General features: G+C 40.9%; 1 protein-coding gene across 2 annotated transcripts in view; it reads right to left on the bottom strand.

The window, feature by feature from the left end:
* Positions 1-17,487, bottom strand: part of trpc3 (transient receptor potential cation channel, subfamily C, member 3) — a 254,492-nt gene that overhangs the window by 54,935 nt on the left and 182,070 nt on the right. The gene's annotated exons all lie outside the window — the stretch shown is intronic.

Raw genomic sequence — 17,487 nt, 5'->3', positions numbered from 1 at the left:
TCAGCATTATGTTAATACAACTCCCATAACATTTCAGTAATTTTCAAATTATGATAATTAAATCATGTTTAGCAGGATTCTTCAATATGTGTTAAGAGTGCATTTTTCACCACTATCCTCTCAAAATACAATTCCAGCAAAGTTTCAAACCTTGCGACTTTTTTTTACTCAGCTACGTAATCAAGATATTTTTGAATTGTCATTACATTGCCTTGTGAGTGGCAGTTCTGTACTAACATTAATAGTAGGCAACTCCTACCATCAGCAAAATAATTCTAACATATGATAACTTGTGAATAGGTCAAAATGGGTAGTAAATTCTAACTTTCCTGTTAGTGATTTGTTGGTATTAAAAGCCCTGAATTTCCTCTGACTCTGCCCTGCCAGTGGAATGAATGAAATTGTAACTTTCCACTGTTTCTTCTTCCCATTGCCCACTCACTTCTCAGGCTCAAGGAAATTTAAATATTTTTTGACAAATGTTCAGGCTCAGAGGTATCCTCTTCAAGTGGTGACATGTGGGGGAATGAATTGTAATGTGTTGCTTCTTACAATTTAATATATAATGGAGCAGAGTGGGTATGGTATACTGTCCAGCCAGTTTTACTGGCAGAACAGCAGTACAGGCACCAAAAAGGCAAGTTTTAACTTACTTCTGTAAAGTTAGGAGGTACAAGATGCAGTCACTTCATTCCCAGCACAAGCAAGTGACCACCACCTTCTGCTAGTTGACCATCATAAAAGTGGTCATCTTTGTCACTGAGCCACATTAATAAAATAGGGGTAAAATTTAACTTCAGCAATGCAGACAGTGGCAGATTGGCTGACATTTTATACATGCAGCCTGATTTACCTTTCTAATATCTTCAGTAAAAAGGAGAGCTATAAAGGGACAAAAAAAGGGTGTCAATCCAATAATGCTCTTGATGAGCTCCAACATTGAAATTTAACCCTTGATATTTATCAGACCAGTGTGGCATACTAACTACGCTGCCCAAGTAATCAGCTTACAATTATTTTACAGTTTAAAATTTATTCCCTGGATAAACAGTCAGTACAATTGAAGTTCTGTTTCCCTAAATGATGTGTGTTTTCATTAATTTGAGTTATAGCCTAACCCTCAGTATCCATTGTAATTATCAAATTGATATAAAAGATCATTATTAATATTGGCATCCTTTTCTTTAATTGAATGATTGAGTGTGGATAGTATGGTCACTGGCTAATGGATTGAATGAGAGGCTGAGCCTGACTCCTAATAAACTGAATTGTCATCAGTACAGCCATAAAGAATGAGTCAGTGTCACTATTTGCAATTATTCAAAAACTCTTCCAGGAGTATCTACCAAGAGATGTTATCAGTCCTAACTATTTAAACAAACCCAATAAAAATAGGTGACATAACAAAAATTTTCAGAATTGTACAAACATGATTCTTAAAAGAAGACACGGTTTTCCAAATCAATATGCATTTTATGAAAAAGAAAATTGAAGGTTTGTTGGAGTGATTATGATTGTAACAATGGGATCCTCTTCAAAGGGTTGGGGTGGACTCGATGGGCTGAGTGGCCTGTTTCCACACTATAGGGATTTCTATGTTACTGGACAAATAATGCAGAATCTTGGAAGTTTAATTTGGAGACTATGAGTTCAATTACCATCAGTTTGAGAATTTCAATTAATTAAAAAAACATAGAAAATATGGAAGCAGAAATAGTTCAAACTGATATAAAAATCATGAAGAATTCCTCTTTTATTTTAGATTTCCAACATATTCAGTGTTTCTTTATTTTCAAATCAACTTTGCTTTCACTACTCATCCATACAGACACCATCGGGACAGCACGGTGACTCAATAGTTAACAGTGCTGCCTCACACCATTAGGTAACCAGGTTTGATTTCAACCTTGGGAGACTGCCTGTGTAGAGTTTTCACGTTCTCCACGCGTCTGCATGGGTTTCCGCCAGGTGCTCCAGTTTCTTCCAACAGTCCAAAGATGTGCAGGTTAGATGGATTGGCCAAGCTAATTTGCCCTGTAGTGTACAGGGATGTGCAAGTTAGGTGGATTAGCCATGAAAAATGCAGGGTTACAGGATATGGGTGGGATACTCTTCGGAGGGTCAGTGCAGACCTGACATGCCAGGGGCCTTATTCCACACTGTAGGAATTCTACCACAATTTGTACATGACCAGGCGACCTGTTCTAGGCCTCTTTCTGTGCTATTCAATAAACATATCCGAGGAGCTACCCAAGAGTGCCCCAGGGTGATATGATCTGTGTTGTCCCTATTACATGTGGAGAAAGTCTTGACAAATATCGAAAGCAAAAAGATTTCTTACAAAGCAGGTCTGCAAACTGGAGAAAATTACTTTAGCAAAGAAAAGGAAATAATTCTCATCCATAATAATCAATGTTCCATTTTCCTTCTGACACGATGCCAGGAAACCTATTTGCGGCACAACAATTTTATCTTAAATGGTGATTGCAGTTGAAACATGAAAATAATTTAAAAGCCACAACTATCGGGGAGGTGATGGCACTGGGCTAGTAATCCAAATCTCCAGGCTAATGTTCTGAGAAAATAGCTTCCAATCCCACTGTGGCAGATGGTGATAATTGAATTTTTAAAAATCTGAATAAACAGTTAGTCTAAAGCAGTGGCAACCACTTTCAGTTATTGTAAAAACTCATCTTGATCCTTTAGGAAGGAAGTCTGACATCCTTACCTGGTCTGGCCTACCCCTCAACAATTAGGGATGGGAAATAAATTCTGGTCTAGCCAGTGTTGACCAAATCAGTGATGAATGAATAAAACTACTGTATGTAAAGTCTGACAAAAGATTAAATGAACTGCAAAATAATTCCCTTAGATTATAATTTATTCTTCTAAATGCATAATATTTCTCTACAATGTTTAATATAGTGACTACACCACCCATCTCAATCACCTTTCCTTTGGTAACCAGCTCTGTATGACTGCACTTGGGAGTGAGACAATGGTGGTCCATTGCTATATTTTGGAGTACATCAAATAAAGGACCAGCAAGTATCTGTTAGTACTCTGCACTGTTACCTTGACTTCCATAGGAGTTGATTATAAACTTTAACTTCTCCCAGATGCAAATATCAGTTGACCCTCACTATAACATCCTCACTGGCCTACATGTTGTTTCCTGTTTTAAAATATTAAGTTTAGGATCTTTTCCTCATCTTTAGTTCTACCTATGATCGCACACCATTGATTAATTTGTTTCTAGACTGTTCAGTTTTCTGACAGTGTTTTTGTGTGTGCGTGTCTCTCTCTCTCTCATCCACTCTTAGATTCTTCAATCTTAGCCTCTCTCTCTTTAACACCTTAAATAAAATCCACTGCAACTTTAAACACTCTTTCAAAATTCATATTTTTAACAGAATTTCCAGTCACCTGTATTTTCTTTCCTGTCATGGTTTGAATTATTCCATTAATCTTTCCATTGTAAATTTTATGTATTAATTGTGTTATATAAATCTAAGTAACTGTTGAGGAGATAGTCAGTGTAGAATTCTGTTGGAATGTAACAATTGTCAGCAGCAACAATAAAGTAGAGATAAAAGAAGGACTCACTGTAATCTAACAGACTGGGAAGGTCCTACATGTGATCTCTCAGTCTGAGATAAGTCAGGGGCACTAAGATCAATCATGATTATGATACCTCAATTGTGCATAACCACAATTTAGGGCATGATTGACCTTATTGTCTCTGGACTGGGACTGAACAAATTAAACAGAACTCCTTTCTCAAATTGTTATCAATTGAAAATTGGATGTTCCTGGCTATGAGATATGATCAAATTGGACTTGGCTGTGTTCTTCTCCAGATGAAATAGCCTTCAGATGCTTACTGCCCAGTTTCACACATGAACAGCAATTGCTAAGATTATGTTTAGATTATGTCCCATCAGCTGAAAGGACCACTTCAAAAGTTGTCATTATCAAGACAATAATAAGATGTGGATTGAGGGCGGAGGGGGTTGGAATGCTATGAAATGAGAATCATGTCCTCAATGATTATCAAGTCCTTGTGTTTAAAAGAAGTTTGGAATGAAAACTAATTCTAAGAAAATAACTTAGAGCAAAATGAGATAAACTTGCTGTTTGCTGAACCAGAACAGAAACTTAAGCAAAGCCAAAGCTCTGCATCCGGTTTGAATACAATTAAACATAGCAGCTAACACTGTAGAGTGGTGCAATTTTTCATTCCCTAATCTATTTGACACAGAGATTCTGTTGATGTTTGTGCCATTTAAGAAGGATATTTTCTGATTATCATCTACATAAAAGAAAATCATTTGAAACCTTTTACTGTGTGATGTGGTTTCTCATAGACAATTTTCAAAAATGAAGTATAAAAAATACATTACTGTGATGAATGAGGTTCTGAAAACTAATCTGCACAATATTTGAATTTAGGTTTTATTATGGATGTCCTTTGAAAAATTACTGTTACACTTCATAAGAGATGCAGTATTTCAAAAAAATTCAAATTGATTCTAGCATCTTAGCTTTAATTTGTTTCAGAAATGAATAATAGGCGTGTTAGTTCTTTAAACTCAGGTCATAGATTCTACACAAGTTGAAATCAACATTGGGAAGTACCAGAACAATTACACATTTCAGAGAATGCAATGCAGGAAGTAATGCAGAGCGAGTTGATGCATTAAGGAGAAGCAAGTGGTGATGGTGATGGTAGAGGAGTAGCTTGACCTATTGTTGAACCTGAATGTAATTAGTGATTCTTGTACTTTTTGGGAAATTTGGTGACATTGTGAAATTAGTAGCTATTCAATAGGGAAAGCAAAGGTTTGTCTGCATTGATGTCTGAAGGAGTCAAAGAGTGAAAAGGTGAGGCTGATGTGGTTTGACGTCCTTAATAGTACTGTCCTATGCTTCCAGTATATGGAATAGATTTGCCTATTACTAAGGTGTGCTAAATTCATAAATACATAAGTTTCTATAGTATTGGTATAGTAGTAAAGGTCACTGCACCAGTAATATAGAGACTCAGTCTAATGCTCTGATGACACAGTTTGAAACCCAAAATAGCAGGTAGTGAAATGTGAATTATATTAACAAATCTTGAATAAACACCATTGTCATGAAATAAAATCTGGTTCACTAGTGCTGTTTAGGGAAGTCAATCTGGCATCCTTACCTGGTCTGGCCTGGATGTTACACCAGATCCACTGTAATATGGTTGCCCTTGAATGGTCTCTGAAATGGCCACGCAAATGACTCAGTTGTACCAAACTTAGCTATGTCTAAGAAAAGGAATGGAATTGATGGACATCGGATCACCTGAGACACTGGACATAATAACTACACATACAGCTCTGTGGACACTACCAGAGACAATAAAGTCAAGGAGCAGAATTAGATCATTCAGCCCATAGAGACTGCTCCACCATTCAACCAAGGTGATGTGCTTCTCAATCCGATTCTCCTGCTTTCTCCTGCAACCCTTGATCGCCTTACCGATCAAGAACCTATCTCTATCTTAAATACACTCAATGACTTGGCTTCCACAGTCTACTGCGGCAATGAGTTCCATAGATTAACTACCTTCTGACTGAAGAAATTCCTCCTCTCAGTTCTAAGGGGTCGTCTCTTCACTCTGACTCTGTGTTCTTGAGTCCAAATCTCTCCTATTACTGGAAACATCTTTGTCACGTCCACTTTATCTAGGCCTCTCAGTACTCTGTAAGTTTCAACCAGATTCATCCTCATTCATCAAGTACAGACCCAAAGTTGTCAACTAGATTCATAGAATCCCTACAGTATAGAAACAGGCCATTAGGCCCAGCAAGTCCACACCAATATTCCGAAGAGTAACCCACCTAGACCCATTCCCCTATCCTATTACTCTACGTTTACCACTGATTAATGTGTCTAACCTAAACATCCTTGAACACTATGGGCAATTTAGCATTATCAATTCACCTAAACTGCACATCCTTGGATTCTGGGAAGAAACTGGACCACCCGGAGGAAACCCACACAGACACAGGGAGAATGTGCAAACTCCACACAGACTGAGGTTGAAATCAAACCTGGATCCCCTGTGCTGTGAGGCAGCAGTGCTAACCACTGAGCCAGAATGCCATGCCATGCAAACTGCTCTCATATAACAAGCCCGTCATCCTCCGGAATCCCTCCAAGACCAGCACATCCTTCCTTAGACACAGGGCACAAAACTGTTCACAATATTCAAAATTCAATCTGTCCAGAGATTTATACATCCCCAGCAATACATCTCTGCTCTTATATTCTAACCCTCTTGAAATGAATGCTAACATTGCATTTGCCTTCTTAACTGCCAACTGAACCTGCATGTTAACCTTAAGAGAATCCTGAACCAGGACTCCAAAGTCCCTTTCAGTCTTCCAAAGCCTTTATCCATTTAGAAAATAGTCCCCACCTCTATACACCCTGATGTAAGTATAACTTCACACATTGTACTCTTTCTGACACATAATTTGCCCATTCTCCTAACCTGTCCAAGTCCTTCTGCAGCCTCCCCATTTCCTCAATACTATCTGTCCCTCCACCTATCTTTCTGTCATCTGTAAACGAAGCAACAATGCCCTCAATTCATTGTCCAGATCATGAATGTATAACATGAACAGTTGTTGCCCAAAACAGATCCCTGCAGAACTCCACTAGTCACTAACTTCCATCCTGAAAAATATTCCTATAATCTGTCTTCTGCCAGTTAACCAATCCTCTATCCATGCAAGTACCTTGCCCCTAACACCATGGATTCTAATCTTTTTGGAGTCCTCCTGTGCAGCACATTGTCAAAGGCCTTCTGGAAATCCAAATAGATCATGTCCACTGGCTCTCCTTTGTCTAACTTGCTCATTATCTCCTCAACGAACTCTAACAGATTTGTCAGGCATGACCTCTCCTTGACAAAGTTGTGCTGACTCAGTTCCATTTTATTACATATATCAAAGTACACCACAATCTCTTCCTCAATAATGGACTCTAAAATCTTACAAACAACTGAGGTCCCCATTACTACTTCTCCAACATCATGTCCAAGTTTGACTGTCGCTTACTTTTTAGATATGTAAAAAACTCTTGCAATCTTCTTTTATATTATTAACTAGCTTACTGTGATACTTCATCCTTTTCCCACTTATTGCATTTTTAGCTATTCTCTGCTGGTTTTTAAAGGCCAGATGGACTACACTCCAGAGTTCTGAAGGAGATAGCTGAGGAGATTGCGGAGGCATTGTGGTGATTTTTAAGGAATCATTGGAGTCAGAGAGGGTCTCCGGGGACTGGAAAATGGCTGATGTAACATCTCTTTTTAAGAAGGGAGGGCGGCAGAAGACAGGAAGCTATTGGCTGGTTGGTCTGACCTCAGTTGTTTGTAAAAACAATGACTGCAGATGCTGGAAACCAGAGTCTAGAGTAGAATGGTGCTGGAAAAGCACTGCAGGTCAGGCAGCATCCGAGGAGCAGGGAAATTGACATTTCGGGCAAAAGCCCTTCATCAGGAATAAAGGCAGAGTGTCTGCAGAGTGGAGAGATAAATGAGAGGGGGGTGGGGATGGGGAGAAAGTAGCATAGAGTACAATAGGTGAATGGGGGTAGGGATGGAGGTGATAGGTCAGGGAGGAGGGTGGAGTGGATAAGTGGAAAGGAAGATAGGTAGGTAGGACAGGTCATGGTTATGGTGCTGAGCTGGAAGTTTGGAGCTGGGGTAAGGTGGGGGGAAAGGGGAAATGAGGAAACTGGTGAAGTCCACATTAATGTCATGGGTTCGAAGTGTTCCGAGGCGGAAGATGAGGCATTCTTCCTCCAGGTGTCGGTGGTGAGGGAGTGACGGTGGAGGAGGCCCAGGACCTCCATGTTCTTGGCAGAGTGGGAGGGGGAGTTGAAATGTTGGGCAACAGGGCGGTGTGGTTGATTGGTGCGGGTGTCCCAGAGATGTTCCCTAAGCGCTCTACTAGGAGGCGTCCAGTCTCCCCAATGTAGACGAGATTGCATCGAGAACAACGGATACAATAAATGATGTTGGTGGATGTGCAGGTAAAACTTTGATGGATGTGGAAGGCTACTTTGGGGCTTTGGATGGAGGTGAGGGAGGAATGTGGCACAGGTTTTGCAATTCCTGTGGTGGCAGGGAAAGGTGCCAGGATGGGATGGTGGGTTGTTGAGGGACGTGGACCTGACCAGGTAGTCACGGAAGGAATGGTCTTTGGGGGACCAGTTCCACCACAGAACACACCAGATGGCCTCCTTCTTTAGAGATCGCAATTTCCTTTCCCACTTGGTTAAAGATGGCCTCCAACGCATCTCGTCCACATCCCGCACCTCCTCCCTCAAACCCCATCCCTCCAACTGTGGCAAGGTGCTCACCTTCCACCCTACCAATCTTCGCATAAACCGCATCATCCGACGACATTTCTGCCACCTCCAAGCGGACCCCACCACCAGGGATATATTTTTCTCCCAACCCCTTTCTGCCTTCCGCAAAGACTGTTCCCTCCGTGACTACCTGGTCAGGTCCATGCACCCCCCCCCCCCCCCAACAACCCACCCTCCCATCCTGGCACCCTCCCTTGCCACCGCTGGAATTGCAAAACCTGTGCCCGCACTTCCTCCCTCACCTCCATCCAAGGCCCCAAAGGAGCCTTCCACATCCATCAAAGTTTCACCTGCACATCCATCAATATAATTTATTGTATCCGTTGCTCCCGATGCGGTCTCCTCTACATTGGGGAGAATGGACGCCTCTTAGCAGAGCGCTTTAGGGAACTTCTCCAGGACACCCGCACCAATCAACCACACCGCCCTGTGGCCCAACATTTCAACTCCCCCTCCCACTCTGCCGAGGACATGCAGGTCCTGGGCCTCTTCCACTGCCGCTCCCTCACCACCCGACGCCTGGAGGAAGAACGCCTCATCTTCTGCCTTGGAACACTTCAACCCCAGGGCATCAATGTGGACTTCACCAGTTTCCTCATTTCCCCTTTCCCCACCTCACCCCAGTTCCAACCTTCCAGCTCAGCACCGTCCCCATGACCTGTCCTACCTATCTATCTTCCTTTCCATCTATCCACTCCACCCTCCTCCCTGACCTATCACCTTCATCCTCAGCCCCATTCACCCACAGTATTCTTTGCTACCTTCCCCCACCTTCCTCTCTGACTTATCACCTCCAACCCCACCCCCATTCACCTATTGTACTCTATGCTATTTTCTCCCCACCCCCACCCCCTCTCATTTATCTCTCCACTCTGCAGGCACCCTGCCTTTATTCCTGATGAAGGGCTTTTGCCTGAAACGTCGATTTCCCTGCTCCTTGGATGCTGCCTGACCTGCTGTGCTTTTCCAGCACCACTCTAATTCAGTAAGATTTTAGAGTCCATTAAAGACTTCCCAATTCTCTTCACCACACTGTATGCTTTTTCTTTTGTTTTTCTGCTGTTCCTAACTTTCTTTACCAGCTATGGTGATCTCATTCTCCTCTTAGTATGCTTCTTCCTCATTGGGATGAAGTTCTGTTGTGTTTCCCAAATTAATCCCAGAAACCCCTGCCATTGCTATTCTACCAATTCATCCAATCAATTCTGGCCAGCTCTTCTCTACTGTCTCTTCTGTCTATCTTTACTGCTTCTCCCTCTCAAGCTGCAGGCTGAGTTCTGATATATCATGGTAACTGCTCCCTATTAGTTCCTTCACTTTAAGCTCTGAAATCAAGTCTGCCTCAAACGCACATCACCAAATCAGAATTGCCTGTTCCCTCGTGACTTCTACCGAAAGTTGCTCCAAAACAAATCTCATAGACCTTCTACAGATTCCTTTCTTCAGATCTGCTACCAACCTGATTTTCCCAGATCACCTGCATATTGAAGTCCCACGTGATTATTGTGAAAGTGCCTTTCTTACATCTTTTTTCTATATCTTGATTTATTTTCTTCCCCACTTCCTAACTTCTGCTGGGTGGGCTGTACATAACTCCCATCAGGGTTTCGCAAGGTTTGTGAAGGTTTGTAATCAATAATGCCCACCACAGACTCCGAAAATACAACCGGGAAATTGCGCGCCAAAAACCGTTATTCAAACAAGCAACAAATCAAGAATGGACAGACGCGGTAGACTGAGCCATAAACACCAAACAACGACAAACACAGATAAAGAAAAATGGGGACCTGAATACAAACCATCCCATCAGGGCTTTTGCCATTTGCGCCTCCTCAACTCTATCCACACAGATTCTATGGCTTCCATTTCTATATTATTTCTTGCTATGATCTAGTTTCATTTCTTACTGATAAGGTAACCCCGACCTCTCTGTCTATCTTCCTGTCCTTTCAATAGAATGTGTATCATGGGATATTTAGTTTCCAGTCCTGAGCCCCTTAAAGCTACGTCTCTGTATTGCACACAACATTATATGTACCAGGCTCTGTTCCCAGAATTACTCAGGTGGAGCCCAAACCATCCTTCCCCAGTACTGGTGCCAATTTCCCATGAATTCTAATCTGTTTCTTCAACAGCAATCTTTGAGCCACCCATTTACCTCTTTAATCTTGTTGACATCGTACCAATTTGCTCATGGGTCAGGATGTGATCCAGAGATTATTACCTTTCTGATTCTGGTTTGTAAGTTAGTCCCTAGCTGCTCATATTCAGTCAGCAGAACCTCTATTCTCTGTCTAATTATATCATTAGTTCCTACATGGACCACGACAACTGGATCTTTCCCCTCTCACCCCAAGTTCTTCTGCAGCCCAAATGAGAAATCCTTCATTTGGCAGGCAACACAACCTTCGGGACTCTTGATCCTGGCCACAAAGACCAGTGTCTATTCCTCTGACTTTACTATCCACAATTACAATTACGTGTCTGCTTCCTCCCCACAAATGGCTCTCTGGACCACAGTGCGATGGTCAGTTTGCTCATGCTCCCTACAGCCCCCAATCTCATCCACACAGGGAGCAAGAATCTCAAACCTATTAGACAAGCCCATGGGCTGAGGCTCCTTCAGCACGATCTCCTGGATCTCCCTGCCTGCCTCGCTGGTAGTCACATCCTCATGTCACTGACCACTGACCAAATTTGAAGTAATTAATTTAGGGGGTGTGACTGCCTTCTTAAACTCACTGTCAACGTAACTCTCCCTCTCCCTGGTGTGTGGCAGTGTTTGAAACTCATAGCACCAGTATCTGATCTTCCTGGCATGCTTCCTTACATCTTGTACCAGTTCAACAGTTAAATGCAATTTGGGATGTGTTACAAGTAATTATCATTATTAATTTTAAATTGACTTGCCAAATGTTATGGGATGCTGTAGTTTGAAGTTAGATGCCCTCTTGCTGATGGAGTCTGAAAGAAAATTAATGTTCCAGGAGCCCCATTACTCAAGTTCTTTATTCTTTGAACTCTTGTAAGTGCTTCATTTATAGTCAGCTTTCCTGTAGTTTTGCAGATAATATTCAATGGCTTTTGTGCTAACATTAGTATGTCCTGCTTGCTTTGATCAAACAAGGACTAAAGATATAGCAGACCTAAAGCCAGACAAAGAACTGAGTAAAATACAACAGCCTCATTAAAAGTCAACCTGCTTATGAAACAAATAAACTTAAAGAACAGGAAATTGAGTGAGGAATACTTAAATGTAATTTAAAATAGAATTTATTATTTTAATGAAGCCCTTGCACATTACACTGTCTTAAGCAGCTACCAGAAAACAAGATGATGTGGGATCCGTCAAAATCAATTTCCATGCAATTTCTCAGAGGCTGAAAAGAAAATTTGCTTCCATGTCTTCTGCATTTTCATTTCCCCAAGGAAAAATCTTCCTGTATTATAAGAGAAATCCAGGAATTTTATTGTACTATAGAATGGGCTAACAATATGTGTTGGTAGAATCCTGTGCATCAACATTTCTGTTCTGTTTTTCCAGTCTGTCTTTTCACAGCCCTTTGAACAGTACAAACCACAAGCTTCATCACCTCCAAGAATATTCACATCCTGACTGATTTGCATAAGGGTGAATTGGATGTTATTAGAATTTCAACATTTTTAGAAGAGCAGTATAATTACTTAATGTGTGGGGTCATGCTTTTACATACATTTTTAAAACTGACTTACATTGTAGTTTAGCCATTGTTTCTTATAAGTTTTTTATTGAAAATAAATAAACGTGCTTGGGGAAGGGGAGGGCACTAAACTGTCAAAATATATATTTTCAGGGGTTCAAAACAACAAATATATAATTAATTAGATCTGCTAATTTAATTCCAGACATAAATTGAGCATTGTAATATTGGCAGGAATGACAGACACATACTGTTCTGTAGTGTAACAATCCCATTTTAGGGCTTCAGATTTTTTAAAAAAATCGATTGATTTACTCATGGTGATCGAGATAACACTTGTGTCAAAGATTAACTGAGAACATTAAAAAGTCTAAAGTAGAGATCAGTGCTTTTGCCAAATAGTGATTTGATCTGGTCATTCCTTATTTTAGAAAGTTAAAATAAATTAAAAGAAAATAGTTAGTCCACAAATTTACTTCTAGGTAATGTACTCACCATACAAATCCAGTGATATGTAATTCTTTTGAATATTACGAAATTTCATGGTGTAAATCATGCATATTTTAACATGGGGGAATATTTATTAATCATATCACTATAATCCAAATGAAAGACAATTCAACATAATTTGTTTCCTTGTCAGGAAAAGTAATGCATACTTTTCATTGCAAGATCGGAATATTACATTACAAACAATGTAGATAGTATTATTGAGCCGTAATCATGTAAATTTTATGATGTCCACAGAATAAAAATACAGAATGGTTACAGCACAGAACAAAATACTGCTGCAAATTAAAATGTCATTCATAATGACACTGTGATTTAAAGAACAGCTGATGAGTTGTCCAAACCTCCAATAAACACTATTTTATTTAGGTATAGTGACTAATGAAGTATTTCCAGACATATTGTCTCTCCCTATCTGCTTTGGTCTCCATTTCATCATCAATGTCATAAGATTCATTTCCGTGACATGAAAAATGTTCGCACTTGAACCAATACTCATCAGTTCATCACTTTGTCAGCCCGTGACACACAGACTGTTCTTGATTACATTTTCTTATCCTTGCATGACACTGCATAATGCAACAGTTATATTTAAGACTGGAGAAGTTTGTAATGTTTTCCTTGGAGAGGAGAAGGCTAAGGGAAGGTTTGATTGATGTTTTCAAAATCAGGAGGAGTCTGTAAATGTTCGATAAGGAGAAACTGTTCTTGCTCATAAAAGGATTGAGAACCAAAGGGCATAGCTTTAAAGGGCTTTGCAAAAGGGAAGTAAGTGCATAGTGAGAAAATAAATTTTTTTATGGTGAGTGATTTGGGTTTGGAATGGCCTGGTGGTATGGTGAAGATAGGTTCAACTAAGCATTCAAGAGGGCATCGGATGGTGATTTGAAGAGAAATACTGTGTAGAGTTATGGTGAAAAGGCTGGAGTTTAGCACAAAGTCAAATTGCATTGAAAGCCAGTGTAGGCATGATGGGCAGAATGGTCTCCCAACACATCGTAACAATTCTGCTTTTCTGTGATCATGCATTGCAAACACTTTCATTTTTCCATAGCTACATATTCTGCTAAATTGTGTATGTTACCTCCTTTTGGAGACAGCCATGTCTACATCAAAAATGCATGTCACAAGAGAATATTTTAAAATGTACAATATTATTTAATTATATGTCAACCTATTAGGACACTGGAGATGTTAGCGCTATAGTAAAGATACGCAGCCTTGAAAACTTTATTTTCAGATGTAAATGTATAATTACATTCATATGAAATGGTTATCATTTTGCTCAAAGTATCAAAATAAGCAGATTATGCACTTTTTCAAAGAAAGGGCCCCATCAGTCAGCCAATTTTAAAGAGCCCGATTTCAAGATATATATTACTGAAGTCAGTTTTAAGGAGGACAGATGGACTAGTCATGAAGTCAAGAGTGCTCCTTTCAATAATAATGACATTCAAGCAATTGCATAGCAATTATGCAGATCAAGATGCTATCTACCAAGTAAAAGTATCAATTTAGGTCTGGCCTAAGCTGTGCCAGCAATCTCCCTTTTAAATCTATTTTAAAAGGATTTGGTTTTAATCTTTCCATGGGATATTGGTGTAGCTGGCTAGGTCAGCATTTATTACCCATCACTAATTGCCCTGGACAAGGTTCTGTGATCTGTCTTCTTGGACCACCTGTTTTTGGGGTATAAAGTCACTTACAGTGCTTTTAGGAAGGGTGTTCCAGGACCCAGCAACAGTGAAGGAACAGCAATATATTTACACATTAGGTTGGTTGTGTAGCTTGGAGGGGAACTTGTAAGTATAATTTTCTTAAGTATTTTCTGTCCTTGTCTTTATAGATCGCAGAGGTTGTGCATTTGGATGGTGTTGTCAAAGGAACCTTGGTGAGTTACAGCAGTGAATCTTGTAAATGATACACATTACTGCGTGTGTGTGTTGGTAGTGAGGGAATCAATGTTGAAGATCATGGCAAGTGTGCAAATTGAATAGTCTGTTTTGTTCTGGATGGTGTCAAATCCTTCCAAGCCAAGGACAGTCAACTTATCTCTGGCAAGAAGACATTCAGCATGTCTGGTTGGTCTAGATACATGCACTGTTAGGATCACTCCCTGCCCCCCCCTCCACCCCCCTCCAAACATCTGGGGCCAACAGAGAAGATTTACCAAGATGTTGCCTGGAATGGAGAGGAAGTCGTACGAGGATAGGTTGAGAGTTCTCGGCCTTTTCTCGTTGGAACGGCGAAGGATGAGGGGTGACTTGATAGAGGTTTAGAAGATGATCAGAGGAATAGATAGAGTAGACAGTCAGAAACTTTTTCCCCGGGTACAACAGAGTGTTACAAGGGGACATAAATTTAAGGTGAAGGGTGGAAGGTATAGGGGAGATGTCAGGGGTGGGTTCTTTACCCAGACAGTGGTGGGGGCATGGAATGCGCTGCCCGTGGGAGTGGTAGAGTCGGAATCATTGGCGACCTTTAAGCGGCATTTGGATAGGTACATGGATGGGTACTTAATCTAGGTTAGAAGTTCGGCACAACATCGTGGGCCGAAGGGCCTGTTCTGTGCTGTATTGTTCTATGTTCTATCAGAAAGGCTGCCTTCTCCCATCTGTGGAACCAGGGAATATACTGAGATGTAATGGGAGAGAGACAAAGAAGAAAAATGTATCAAGAGCACTTTTGTAGCACAGGTCAAGAAAATTTTCTTTGTAAATAAAACTGTGTACATAAATATTGATGACTTTGATTTTCATGCATTGGCTTTTGAGTCTCTCTGTGTTGGTGCTCAATGTATTTTCCTATCGGTCAGTAGTATAGTTCATGGCAACACAGGAGTTGTAATTGATGGAGGCCTGTGCTGATAGCCTACTGTGCCATCTGCACAGTATGGAACAATATGAACACATAGCATTAGGTGCTGGTGGTACTTTTAGCCCTCTTAGTTCAGCAACTGTAATACTTAGTTCCTTCTTTGCATAAATATGTAAATGTGAGAGATTTGTCCAGCAGTGCTGTGCCATGGAGGTGCCATTTCCAGAGATAGCCACTGCTGTAGGGTGGCCAGTTGCTACACCTGGCTTTTGCACAGGTAGTGTGTTCGCTCTGTAAGCTGCTGGCACATTGGAGTGGGATGAGATTGACATGGCACACTGTTATACAACAAAACGTGTACCCTCCTAGACTGAGGACTGCTTAGCAGCAAGGCAAGTTACCTGCTTCTGTGACTGCCCTAATTGGCAAAACAAGGCAAGACAAGACAAGGATTCCTGAAGAAGGGCTTATGCCCGAAACGTCGATTCTCCTGTTCCTTGGATGCTGTCTGACCTGCTGCGCTTTTCCAGCAACACATTTTCAGCAAGACAAGACAAGACAAGGATGCAAGCAGGTAGGTTAAATGAGAGAATACTAAGAGAGCGAGTGAACAGTTTGTGAGCTGGGGGCCTGTCCCTGTGTGCTAAACAGCCTTTCAGTATTTTTGCTGGTGCACCCGACTGTGCAAGTCTGTGCTTCCTGAGGGCACTGCTGCTGCATAAAATAAGTATCAAAATGGTCATGGTGGGTTCGCAGTGGCAGATGCAAATGACCATGGAGGAGGACTGCATTCAGTTGGTGCCTATGTATCATGCCCCGAGATGTTATTGCTTTGTGTCGAACATGGAGGTGGCTCAGTGCCAGCAGCAAGCTGAATCCACTAGGTAGGTGAAAGTGAGGACTGCAGATGCTGGAGATCAGAGCTGAAAAATGTGTTGCTGGAAAAGCGCAGCAGGTCAGGCAGCATCCAAGGAGCAGGAGAATCGACTTTTCGGGCATAAGCCCTTCCTGAAGAAGGGCTTATGCCTGAAACGTCGATTCTCCTGCTCCTTGGATGCTGCCTGACCTGCTGCGCTTTTCCAGCAACACATTTTTCAGCTCTGAATTCACTAGGTACCCACTATGGTTATTTTGTTGAGCTTTTCTGACATCTAACTTGTTTGGTAAAATGGGAGGTTGAATACTAATGAAGAAAGTTGTGGCATTCACACAGCATTTAACAATAAACAATAACCATCAACTGGCAACTCTCCAATATCTAGCAAGAATCTGCCCACCATGAAAAGCATAAAAGTTGGAAAAGAGTTACTTTGGCATCAAGATAGGCCTCGCCATACGTGGACTCCTAATTCTGCCACAGTCAATGTTGCTCAGATCCCTATAAGATTCTACCCTTTATCTTATCTTCAGCACTTGCCTTCTCACCTATTTTCGTGTCATCTGCAACTTGGCATGAGTACACTCACTTCTGTCCTCCAAGTCACTCAGACATTGATTGAAAGTAATTGCGACACTCTAATAGTCACAAATTACCATCCTGAAAATGCACCTTTTACCCCAACGTCCTGTCTTCTATTAGCTAGCCAATTCTCTGTCCATGCGAATATACTATCCCCACACCATGGGCTCTTCTCTTAAGTAGCCTTACCTGCAGTATCTTATTGGAAGCCTTTTGCAAATCCAAATATATCTCACCTATATATCTCACCTACTCATTTCCCTACACTATCCTGCTTGTTACCTCCTCAACAAACTGGTAAAGGTTTGTCAGGCATGATTTCCCCTTTATGAAAATATGTTGGGTCTACTTGATGATAATATGTATTTCTAAATGCTCTGCTCTTACTTCCTTTTTAACACTCTCTGACATTTTCTCAATGTCAGACATTAAGCTAATTGACCTATAGTTACCTGTGTTTTTATTATCTCCTTCCCTTTTGAATAAGGATGTTACGTCGGTAGCTTTCCAGAATCTTGAGAGACTTTTTCTGAATCTGAAGATTCTTGGAAGATTGCTACCAATTCGTCCACTATCCCTGTAGCTACCTTCTTTAAAATCCTA

This window comes from Chiloscyllium plagiosum, unplaced genomic scaffold (assembly GCF_037043375.1).
Source record: "Chiloscyllium plagiosum isolate Xiang-an unplaced genomic scaffold, Cpla_swu_hap1 HiC_scaffold_36, whole genome shotgun sequence".
NCBI lineage: Eukaryota > Metazoa > Chordata > Chondrichthyes > Orectolobiformes > Hemiscylliidae > Chiloscyllium > Chiloscyllium plagiosum.
This window is presented reverse-complemented; position numbering and strand designations above follow the sequence as displayed.